General features: G+C 34.4%; 1 protein-coding gene across 2 annotated transcripts in view; it reads right to left on the reverse strand.

Moving 5' to 3' along the window:
• Positions 1–11,699: 11,699 nt before the first annotated feature.
• Positions 11,700–13,097, reverse strand: part of Nmnat (nicotinamide mononucleotide adenylyltransferase) — a 117,807-nt gene continuing 116,409 nt past the window's right edge. For both annotated transcript variants that reach the window (XM_090385560.1, XM_090385559.1), the window contains one exon: positions 11,700–11,882. The gene's annotated coding sequence lies outside the window, so the exon portion shown is untranslated. The remainder of the gene's footprint in view (positions 11,883–13,097) is intronic.

The raw sequence follows: 13,097 nt of genomic DNA on the forward strand, positions 1-13,097 counted from the left end.
GGGTACAGCACAGTAGGGAGTAGGCTAGGGTTCGGTAGTTCTAGTTCTTGCTGTATGACACATACAGCAAATGAGATAGCTCCTTTCTAAAGCCAGCCTCAACATGAGGAACTCTTACTGTACTCGGAATAAGCTAAAAAGGCTTAGTAGCACTTCATACTTGACCCTGTATTTTTCCTGTGTGTATCATGATAACTTAAATTTATGGAATTTTCGTGTTAATTTTTGACACAACCAGGAAACGTTGGCAATAGTTGAAAATACTTTTTTAAAGGTATCAGAAATTTCAGCTTTGTGGAAAGAGTAGACAAAGGTCACGAAATTGCTGAAATTTTGTGCAGTTCCAAGTTAAATTCATATGAGGTCCCAAATGTCCTTTTGAGTTAAATCTGATTTATACCAGAGTCCTATCTGCCTTCCAATTTTGCCATTAACTGTGTGTAAAAATGCTTGTTAACTCATATATACATACAGTGCTTTTTTTGGGATGGTACGGCGTACCGGCACCTTTATTAACAGTGACGTGTGACATTTGGATGCAGTGCACTTCGAAATTTGTAATATTCCGTAATTTTTTTTCACACGTTTACCTACTATTCAAATAAGCTTAAAATTATTTTTTTAACTGTCTATTTTTAAGATATTTTCTATATAAAACTGTATAACCATTTTTATAATTCTCAATTACTCAGTCGGGCCTCTGTTTAACGAAGTCCTTTTATAGCGAATTATTTTGAATTCCCCTTGGAAGTTACATTTAAAACAGTTTCCGCTGAGCGAAGAAAATTTTTATATAGCGAACGGATTAAGAGCGAATTAACTCGGTACGCACAGTTCGCATTTCTGGCCTTCAGGCAATTAGCGCTGCTGCATGAATTAAGAGAGCTAACGCATTCTACAACTTAGTGGTACTTGTAAAACCTATCCGACCACCTGTCCCACATACGGAGGAGTTGCGCTAGTCAAGAATGAGCAGATCGTGTATTCCTAATGGGCTCTGGCCCACCTTCTACTGCAGTGATGTCCAACCTTTTCCCGTACAGGGGCCATATTAAAAAAAATTCAGTTAGATTTCTTTACTGCGTTACATTTTCCATATCTTGTTGCATGTAAAAGTAAAATTGAAATATTTGAAAATTTTATTAAGTACAATATGCAAATACATTTACTGAACAAAACATTTACTGAACAAAACATTTAATGATAATTTTTTTGATAATTAACAAAATTTAAAATGCTGTTTTAGTTCACCTTCCTCGCGGGCCGTAGGTTGGACACCTTTGTGAATCAACCGTAAGCGCCCCGTTCGAGAATTAGAAAAGTGATTTACTTTTACCCCACAAATAATCATCTGTTGTTTCGCGGAAGTGCGTTATCCACGTAATATTTCCTTATCTCTGTTTACATGGTCACAATACCTGAACATCCGGCTGACACCGATATTTTGGACAGTTTCAAAAAAAAGAAAAGAAAAAAATTCAAATGTAAGAACTAGCGACAATACTGATGATGAGAAAAGGAAAACGAGGACAACAAAGGTATTAATCCTTCTAAACATTAAATGTTGGCATTTGGTGAAAGTGAAGTTAGCATTAGCATTAGCATTAGTAGAGGCATTTGATGCAAGAAAGCAAGCTTATGCAGCATCAGCCAAAAAAAAAAAAAAAAAAACCCCACTTCCACTTCACCCCTCTGTTCGTTCAAAATACCTGTCCAGCTGAGCCTTAAACTTATTTAGGCTATCAACCTCCACCACAACGGATGGAAGTCTGTTCCACCAACCAACCACCCGCTGGCTAAAGGCAAATTTCCGCACGTCTATCCTACATCTGTCTTTCCTCAATTTGAATTTATGCCCTCTCAGGTGATTTTTCTGAGCTAGAGGAAGAATCCCATCAGCATTGAGCATGCTTAAACCATTCAAGGCTTTATACACCTCTATCAGATCACCCCGCTGGTGCCTAGTCTCCAGACACTGTAATTTGCAAAACTTAAGCCTTTCTTCGTAAGAGCACCCCTTTGTTCCATTCACTAATCTTGTTGCCCTTCTCTGTACTCGTTCCAGCAGCTCTACATCCTTCTTGAAATGAGGCCTCCAGACCTGTATACAGTACTCTAGGTGTGGCCTGACCACCGCCTTATACAATGGAATAATCACCTCCTTATCCCTGCTGGAAAAATTCCTGTATATCATTGACAATACTCCATGAGCTACTCTTGCAGCCCTTCTGCACTGCTCAGAGAACTTCATATCTGCCTGCACAACCACCCCCAAGTCCCTTTCATTCTCTACCACTGTCAGTGTAGTACCACAGAGTTGATACGTTGCTCTGGGGTTGCTGTTTCCCATGTGTAGTACTTTACATTTATCAATGTTAAACTTCATTTGCCACCTCTCAGCCCATCTGCTCAACCTTTCCAGATCCTGTTGCAGCAGCATAGTGTCAGTAGTGTCCTTGACAACCCTGCCAACCTTTGTATCGTCTGCAAACTTGGACATTAAGCCCGATATACCATCATCAATATCATTTATAAATACAGAAAACAATAATGGACCCAACACTGAGCCCTGAGGGACTCCACTAATAACGTCAGTCCACGATGAGCAGTGTCCATTGATTACCACTCTCTGTCTTCTCCCCCTCAACCACCCCTTTATCCATAGCAGCAATTTGCCTCCAATGTCACACTGCTCCAATTTGTGTAGCAGTCTTCCATGTGCAACAGTATCAAAAGCCTTTCTAAGATCCAAGTATATAATATCAAAGTTATTCCCTGCATCCAGTTCTTTTGTGACTGCATCATAGTATCCAATCAAGTTGGTCAGGCAAGACTTCCCCTTAACAAAACCATGCTGTGTCTGAGCTATAACTGAAGTCTTGTCTAAATGATCCTGCAGTGCTTCTTTAACCAGTGCCTCCATTAATTTTCCTGGAACAGAAGTTAAGCTCACAGGTCTATAATTACTTGTGTCAGCCTTTGATCCTCCTTTGTGAATTGGGGTCACATTTGCACATTTCCAGTCTATGGGTACCTCCCCTGAGTCCAAGGAAGCTCTCATAATTATGGCTAAGGGTTTGCTTACTTCCTTTGCTGCCTCCTTTAATATCACTGGATAGATCCCATCCACCCCGGGTGCCTTTCTTGTGTTTATCTTCAACAGTTTCTCCTCCACTTTACTCCCAGTTATTTCAAGATTCTGTAGCTTACTGCTAGAGTTGAATACACCTCTGGCATTCCCCTCGCTGAATAACTCCTCATGTGTGAATGTCGATGCAAAATATTCATTTAGTTTGTTAGCTACCTGAGCAGGATCATCAACACTTGACCCATCAATATCAAGTGGACCAATCTGATTCACCCCCTTCCTTCTAGAGTTTACATAAGTAAAGAACTCTTTGCTGTTTTTCTTTGCATCCCTTGCCAAGGATTTCTCGTAATCTGCCTTCGCCTGCCTAACCTCCTTTGTAACTTGGTTGCATATCAACTTGTATCTATCATAGGCTTCTGTGTCATGTGTTAATTTGTATGTATCCCATGCATTTTTCTTCTCTGCCATATGCCTCATTAGTTCATCCGACATCCATTTTGGTCTAAACCTTGAACAATATTTCTTAGTTGGTATGTAAAGCCTAGTAGCTTCCAAGATAAGTTCTTTGAATGCTTCCCATTTTGAATTTGCTGTTGGTAACATCATCAGTTGGTCCCACTGTATAGAATTTAAATACTGTCTCAGTCCATCGTAGTCGCCTTTACGGAAGCAATAACCCTTCCCTTTACCCCTAATGGTAGTTACCTCTTTGAGTAAATCCCACTTCAGCACACTGTGATCACTGCCACCTAGTGGTTCATTTATCTGCAGATTCTTAATGCATGAAGAATCACTGCTGATAATCAAATCAAGAGTATTACTCCCTCTAGTTGCCTCCCGAACATGCTGATGTAGAAAACAATCATCCAATAAATCCACAAAAGTCCTGCTAGTGTGTGAGTAACCAGCCCCCAAATTCCAGTCAATATCTGGGAAATTAAAATCTCCCATTATAAGACACTCTGATTTACTGGCCCACTCTATTTCCCTGTACAGTTCCTTATTATACTCATCAGAGTCATTAGGCCTATAGCACACTCCTACTCTCAATTTTGATCTCACAATGTTTATGTCACACCAAACTGACTCCACACTGCACTGTCCAGCGATGTCGACTGGCTTCACTTCCTTGGTTTTTATGTGTTTCTTAACTAATAACATAACCCCTCCTCCCTTCCTATCCTGTCTATCCTTTCTGTAGACGTTGTACTCCCCAAATTGCAGTTCTGCATCCCTTATATCTGTGTGACACCACGTCTCTGATATCCCAACGATATCTGCCTTCGATGTTTTGAGCAATACCTCAAATTCATCAAATTTATTTACTAAACTCCTAGCATTGGTGTACACGCAAGTATACCTGCACTTGTTTCTATTCTTAGCTACCCTAACACAACCCATGTGTTTACTTGTACCGCAATGGCTCCCAGCAGTCTCTGAAATACCATGCATCTTGTTTTTCAGGCTTCTGCTCATTCTAATAGAAGCAGTGCAAGAATCTCTTTCACCTCTGCCAGTGGCTACTGTCAATCTATTGGTCTTTGTTGGATACCTAATTGATAAGGTTTCAGAAGAATTGAAGCATTTGATGAATGCTCTGAGTATGATACCATTTTCATCGAGTGAATGTGAACGAGGATTTTCAGAAATGAATCTGATCGCCAGCCCAACCAGTGCTTCGTTGATGACAAAAAGTTTCTTCACTACTGTTTCTTAAATTGTAGGCCCACTGCTGACCTGCTTCGATCCAGCAAAATATGTCGATAAATGGCTGCTTCGGAAACGTCATTCAGCAACACAAAGAGGAAGAAAAGAAGTCGGCAACCTGCGGCTCATGAGCTGCATGCAGCTCTTTTAACATGTAACTGCGGCTCTTTAACTTTACACCTCACATGAAGCACAATTTGAAATGGAGTTAGTGGACTTAAAAATCAAGGACATGTGGAGTGCAAGACTAAAATACCTTAAAACTGAAATTGAGGATTTGGAGAGGCAAAAGGGTGCCCTTGCAATTCTACACAAATGGATGGTGATAGATGACTTTAAAATGCAGACCAAATTGTGTTCGATGTGTGGAGTAGTTTGCCGGACCCATACATAAATTTGAAAATATTTGCGTTTGGACTTCTCTCAGTTTTTGGTTCGACGTATTTCTGTGAGCAAATATTTTTGAACATGCACTATGTTAAAAATAAATCAAGAAACCGTCATCTGAACAATGTGAGCATGTTTAATTATGACATACTCGCATCATGTTGGAAGACATTTGCTCAAGAAGTTCATCAGCAAAAGTCACATTAATTTGTTCCTAATTGGATGTTTGTTACGTTTTTTCAATATTAATAAATAATATTTCAAAAAAACATATATTTTTTAATAAACACCTTCCCACTCTATATTCCATTTCTTAAACAACTCTCGTCCCCGCCTTCCCCCCAGCTTGAGCTCTTCGGATTCTCTCTCTTTTTTTAATTGGATCAAAAATGGCTCTTCACTCAAAACAGGTTGCTGACTCCTGGCATAGGGGGGTTTGGATGAGAACTTAATAAAAATTTGGAATTTTCTACAAAAACTTTATTATGAAATTATTTTTACTTATGTTATTATTTTTTACTTATTTTACTCACACAGTTTACTTATTTTTTTGTATACTTGAATAATAAATTTATGCTTAATAAACTGTGTTAATACACTTAATTTGTTGTTCTTATTCTAAAAATATTACTACTAAAGTAACAATATCAGGAAAAAAAAAATTTTTTTTTTTCAGAGTACTTTTCATATCCTTTTAATTTTAAATTTTTCCTGATAGCAAAGAATAAGTACTGGCACCCATTTTTTTACAAAAAAAAAGCACTGTATTGTATATATATATATCAATTATGATTTGCTTTACATTATGAGATGCAAAACATTATTGCACAAAAAATCAGTTTGCCTTTACAGCTACACAGAAAAAATGGTGCATTCACATTGTTTATATAATAGTTATATGCCTTCTGTTGTTTGAAGTATTTGGCTCTGGACTTATATGAAGTTCTCCAGCTTCATGCATTGGGATATCTCATATTGTAGAAACTTACCATTACTCAGTTATCAGTTCTTACACTGAGGGTGCCTAGTTTAATAAACCAGTATCATTACCAACCAAAATAATAATGCAAATTTGATAAAATATCTATTAGCATTAGCATTAGTAGAGGCACACGATGCAAGAAAGCAAGCTTATGCAGCATCGGCCAAAAAAAAAAACACACTCCCATTTCACCCCTCCATTCGTTGCAAATACCTGTCCAGCTCAGGCTTAAATTTATTTAGGCTATCAACTTCCACAACAAGGAATGGAAGTCTATTCCACCGATCAACTACCCGCTGGCTAAAGGCAAACTTCTGCACATCTATCCTACAACCGTCTTTCCTCAATTTGAATTTATGCCCTCTCAGGTGATTATTCTGAGCAAGAGGAAGAATCCCATTAGCATTGAGCATGCTCAAACCATTCAAGGCTTTATACACCTCAATCAGATCTCCTCGCAGGTGCCTAGTCTCCAGACACTGTAATCTGCAAAACTTAAGTCTTTCTTCATAAGAGCAACCCTTTGTTCCATTCACTAATCTTGTTGCTCTTCTCTGTACTCGTTCCAACAGCTCTACATCCTTCTTAAAATGAAGCCTCCAGACCTGTATACAGTACTCAAGGTGTGGCCTGACCATTGCCTTATACAAGAGGATAATCACCTCCTTATCCCTGCTAGAAAATTCCTGTATATCATTGACAACACACCATGAGCTACTGTTGCAGACCATCTGCACTGCTCAGGAAACTTCATATCTGACTGCACAATTACCCCCAGGTCCTTTTCATTCTTTACCACTGTCAGTGTGGTACCACACAGTTGATATGTTACTCTGGGATTACTGTTTCCTAGTACTTTACATTTGTCAATGTTAAACTTCATTTGCCACCTCTCAGCCCATCTGCTCAACTTTTCTAGTGTCCTTAACAACCCTGCCAACCTTGGTATCGTCTGAAAACTTGGAGATTAAGCTTGATATACCATCATCAATATCATTTATAAATACAGAAAAAAACAATGGACCCAACACTGAACCCTGATGGACTCTACTAATAACATTAGCCCACGATGAGCAGTGTCCATTGATTACCACTTTGTCTTCTCCCACTCAACCATCCCTTTATCCATAGCAGCAATTTGCCTCCAATGGCACACTGCTCCAATATGTGCAGCAGTCTTCCATGTGCAACAGTATCAAAAGCCTTTGCAAAGGATGATATATGCAGGAAATACAAATGTATTTATTTTACACTATATGTGTTGAAATTTGAAAGAAATTTCTTTCAAATTTTAATCTCAACAGTGTAGTCTAAAATATGTCAAAACTGTTAAAATAGAATACAGGTTAAGGTATGCATGCAAGCTTCATCTTGAAGTTTGTTTCAATAAACTTGAAGATGAAGTTTCAACAGACTTAAAAGGTGGAACCTGACACAAATATCCCAAATGTTAACCATGCTAATGATTCCTAATAGGAACTAAATTAAGAAGCTCAGCTTTGTAAGTGAAAATGTTTACAATTTTGATAAATTTTTGTTTTGGATATTGAGAATTTAAGCAGTGAAAAATCCAATATTCCAAGTTTAAAACAGGGTTCAGATTAAACACTACAGCTAAAACCAAAAAAATTTGCAAGTGACAAGAGGAAAATTAAGAATATATTGAAGATATTGCCAAGAATGAATACCAAGATTGTTGGTTTCTGCAGATTTCTCTTAAATTAAAAGATTTATGATAACAACACATTATCAAGAATGATTAAATAAATAGCCTTATGACAAAGACATAACAGAACATAATGAAGTGCTTGCAAAAACAGATTTAAAATAGCCAAAAATAATAAAGTGAAAGAACAAATCTTTGAGGAATTCCTGAGTGAATACTTCTGGTAACCTGCTGTCCTGATAAACTGATGCATAAGGTTTGACTAAGTATAAAAGAAAGCTGGATAAGAAAGAATACATAAAATTCTTATTAAGAGGATTTTATGTATTCTTTGATAAGATCCAAAATGAGGATTATTCCCATTTTGGATCTTATCTTAACTCATATTGCACTTGCAACTTAACTTAGTTACAGTGTCACTATTTGCATGCTGATGGTTTGCAGCATGGCTGCATTGCACATTATTTAGAGTAATCACCAAGTTATCATTAACCCTGAATTATGTAGTTGATACTGCTTCTAAATAGTTTAGTTTTTACTTTTGGTTTCATTGTTGGTGTGTTTTAAATCTTGTGTAAGTACTAAGTATGACTAGTGTGAATTAATTTTTGTGCAGTGGTTTGATTTTTATAAATTCAAGAATTTATAATAAAATATTTAAAAAGAACATCCAGAATGAAAAGATAACAAAGTTTGTAAAAGTTTTCTTAACATTCCTTCTAAATATCATAAACATGAATCTTCTGAATTTGTGGGAGAACAAAGAAGAAACTATATTAATAATGAACTGCAGGCTGGAACGTCTTTTGATACTGTGCAAGAATCAGAAAATAAAACAAATAATTTGTATTTCTTGGAATGAAAAACAACTTGATTATTTCAACAAATATGAGTGGCTTATTATTTCCAGTGACATAAATGTTGGGTGCAAATGGCCCTCAGAAGTTGTATCTTTAAACATTCGAAGTGCTAAACACTAACGTATTTCACTCTAATGGCAATCACATTCTGTTAAAGCTCATGGTTCATATAAAAAAAATTGCAATCATCAATGAGGAAAAAATTAAAAGAATAGCATGGATCAGTTTCACATAAAGCATTTGAAATAATAATAACTTCTGAAAAAAATATTTTGTCAAAGAGTATCGATAAAGCTCATGACAAACATTTAGAAAGTACCATCAGAATAGAATTTTTAACACTATCTATTGTATAATTAAAAATAATCAACTTCAAAAAAATAATAATATCGATATGGGTGTATCATTGTAATCTAGATTTATGGTCCTGCTTGTTGCAAAACATATCTACTGAAATGAGAAAACTTATAAAATAGGGAAGTAAAATTTCAATAATTATTGACAATGCTTCAACTGCACATAAAGGTGTTTTAATCATTTATTTAAAATGTAAAATACAAGACTCTGAAGACAGTTTGATGGTTTTTGTTGATCTCATGGAGCTGGAAGGAACAGCTGAAATAATTTATCAAACTTTATTATCAGTGCTTGAGGTAAATGGTTTCAATGTGAAACCATTTCAAAATCTTGTAAGGTTTTCATTTACATGGAAACTTTACTAGATTTTGTACAGATGATGCCAGTGTAATGCATGGAGAAAGTATGGAGTTTCAGCCAAAATTTTATAAAACTTTCCAGATGTTTCAATTTGGCATGGTCTAAATCACCGTATTCAACTATCTCTGGATGATGCAATAAAAGATGTAAATCAAGTAATTCAATTTAAATCTTTTCTCGATAAACTTTATTTTTACTATCATACATCAAATAAACATCAGAGAGAATTAAATAACATATCTGAAGAGCTAGAAATTGAAATAATGAAAATTGGAAGATTATTTGCATCTCCATGGGCAGTCTGTAATGCTAGAGCTGCAAAAGCAGTTTGGAAATCATATCAAGACTTGTATATTCACTTTAATAGAAACTGTGAAATGGAAACATTTGAAAAGTGAAAATTTTTTTTAGAGAATCGGCTTTAATAAATGACTTTCTAATGGAGATGTCAATACTTTCTTTAGCATTACAAGAAAGAAATATTTCATTTATTAAAGCTGACAGATTAATTCAATGAATGATAAAAATGATTGAACACACAATACTAAATAAAGGGAACTGAAAGAAAAGCAGAAGATATTAAAAAAAGGAATAAATATGATAAACCATTTGAAACAAAACATAATAAAGTATTGATTCCAAGAGAAAAACTATTAGATTGTCTAATAAAGTATAAGAAAATGCATTTGTGGTTTATTGAATGACATTAACTATGACATTCAATAAACGATTTCCATGACTAAGTGGATAATAGAGATATTGAGACAGTATTATAAGGGGTAGAAAAATTTTGAATGTAATTGCTGTTAGTTCAGCAGAAGCTGAGAGAGGATTCAGCACCATGAACAATATTATTATTATAATTAGCTATATGGTGCACCAAAAAAAAAAAAAATTCTGAGTTACCCTTGAGAGAGAGAGAGAGAGAGAGAGAGAGAGAGAGAGAGAGAGAGAGAGAGAGAGAGAGTGTGTGTGTGTGTGTGTGTGTGTGTCAGAAATAGAAGGGAATCACCAAGAAAGAGAAGAATGACGATATTCAGCTCAGGACCCTGGGTGTGCCAAGGCCATACTCACCAGATGTGATCGTTGATGTTAAGAGAAATTCTCTACTTATTGAGACCGCAAGTCACTTAATGATTATCAGTTTAATGGGGATATTGTTGAAAAAGTTTGACACAGTTTCCCATGTCAAATTATGGCTCAGACAGAAGGGGTGGGTCATTTAGCTAGTGACAGCCATGAAAAACAAGACCATAAATTTCTAAAAATCAACAAATAATTTGGAAATTATTAGAATGATTTGATGAATGATTTACACTACAACTAATGTCAATTTGACAGCAGTTTTATAATACATATAGTTAAGTTTATTTAGAGAATAAAAGGGAGATTTCTTGTATGTACATATATTACTGAACCAGTTGTTAAATATTTTGAATATCAGCCCTGATTACAGGTATGTATAAAAAGGATGAATAAGAACCACTTGTACAACAGTTATATAGTTTAGATTCAGTGAAATGCAAATATAGGACATAAGTATTTTAGATTTTATGTTATTTGATAATTTTACACATTTATAGTTCAATCTGTGTATAGGCAAATAGAATGAACAAAAAGACTTCAAGCGTTTCAGTTTTATATATAAAATTATAATTGTTAATTTTATATATAAAAATACTACTGATGACAGGTACTGTTATTTGTGACTTTAAAGAAAAAAAAAGTATAGCTGTCCAGTTATTTTAAGGACATTTAATCAAATTGAGTCATATCACTTTACATTAGTTCACAAAGGTCAACTAACAACATTAGAGGCATTATTTAAAGGCAATACAAATAACAGAGAAAAAAATACTAGAAGCAAAAACAGACTTATTCTATTACTCCCACTCAATTTTTCATAAAAGCTAAGTATGCAAAAATAAATTATTAGAAATATAATTCTATTATAAAAATAATCAATTCAATAAAAATTACAGCTTATTTTTACTCTGTGCAATAATAATTCAGCAATTTAATTAAATGCTTAAATAATTATTAAATAATCATTATCTCTAAGTACTCTTGACAGAAAACATATTTGCAATCATGACTTTTATTGTATTATTTAAAAGATAAAATTTCAAAATTACTGACTTTTAGCACCACTATAAGATAATGAAAGTGACAATAAAATAAATAAAAAAAATTTCTGTTTAATCCCACAATGGCTCAGAAATGGGAGTCATAAATGTTAAATTTGAGTGAATGAGCTATTTACTTTAAATTATATAAGGGGAAGGGGGTGGATGAAAAAAAATTCTATACAAACAATCAAGGAATATTCTAATTACACTTAGAAATATTGTCAAAATATCACAGATTCTCAAAACCACAAAATATCCTTGTTTATTTGAAATTTTCTTTGGAGATCAATAATTCAGGAACAAATGAATGAAAAATTCAGTGGATATACTGTGCCATGTTCAACTGAAATATAAAATGAAAACAAAATTAAATTTGGCTTTTACTCTGTATTTTATAATGATAAAATGATACTATATTTTATAATAACAATAAAGTAGCAAATAAACTGAGGAACTTTTTATAATTATATAAGTAGCTAAAAATGATGGGAATACTCACACAGAAACATCTGATTTTATACATTTCCTCATCATTTCCAGGTGACTACAGTTATCTCCCAATTATGAACTTCCTGAGAAGTAGTTCTTTAACTGAATATTTGTAAATCAGGGCTCATTTTCCTATACATATTATGTGGAGGATATAGGCCAAACTTTTTTGCATCTTTGTCCCATCAAGGGTGATGTATTATTTATTTATTTAATGCATCTATTATGCTTTATTTTCTATATACAATACATTAAAAGAAAATGCAGTAGATTTGCATCACAAAAGATAAGGTGGTACAAGTGACAATAAGGTTCCATTCTGATATCTGACAACAGCCCGACTACAAGATTGTGACAATTTAGTTTTTGTACTGTATTTAATATTGCATTTGTAATATGCAATATTAATTTGTAATGTGCAGTTGTAATAACTGCACACTGTACCAAATAAATAACATCAAATGCATTTAATGTGCTAGACAGAGCTAGTGGAACAATGTGACAAATGGAATCCAAGTCCCCATCCTTACACTAAAATAACTGTATGTGTGATGTTAAAAAATAACGAATATATTATTATTACTATCTGTGGCCTCAAGAAATTTCATGCTCTTGGGCTCACAAACTTCAAGCAAACCCCAATGCTAGATTAACAAGGAAATGAAGAAAATATCATAGTGGCTACAGTACATTTACAAAAGAAAACTGCATTGTATTGTACTGTAACTTTAGTTTGAAACTAATATGAATGAGGATAACATACTTTCAACATTTGTGTAGTTAATTTGCACTGTATACGTAAGCACAATACAAGTTAACTACACAAATGTTGAAAGTACGTTATCCTCATTTATTTTAATTTCAAAAGATCAGATCTTTTAGAGTTTCTGAAATTGAATTTGTGGTGTCAAAACTTCTTGTTTTTAAGAGTGAATGCTCATAAACTAGATGCTTACTGTATTTTAACACATACAATTTATGAATATAAAAACTGGATCTTGGTGTTTATGATATTGTTTCAATATGTACTAGTTTAATTACAGAGTGTGTTCATTTATTATATATTTTA

Source organism: Mastigoproctus giganteus, chromosome 11 (genome assembly GCF_048544385.1).
Source record: "Mastigoproctus giganteus isolate SK-2022 chromosome 11, ASM4854438v1, whole genome shotgun sequence".
Lineage (NCBI taxonomy): Eukaryota > Metazoa > Arthropoda > Arachnida > Uropygi > Thelyphonidae > Mastigoproctus > Mastigoproctus giganteus.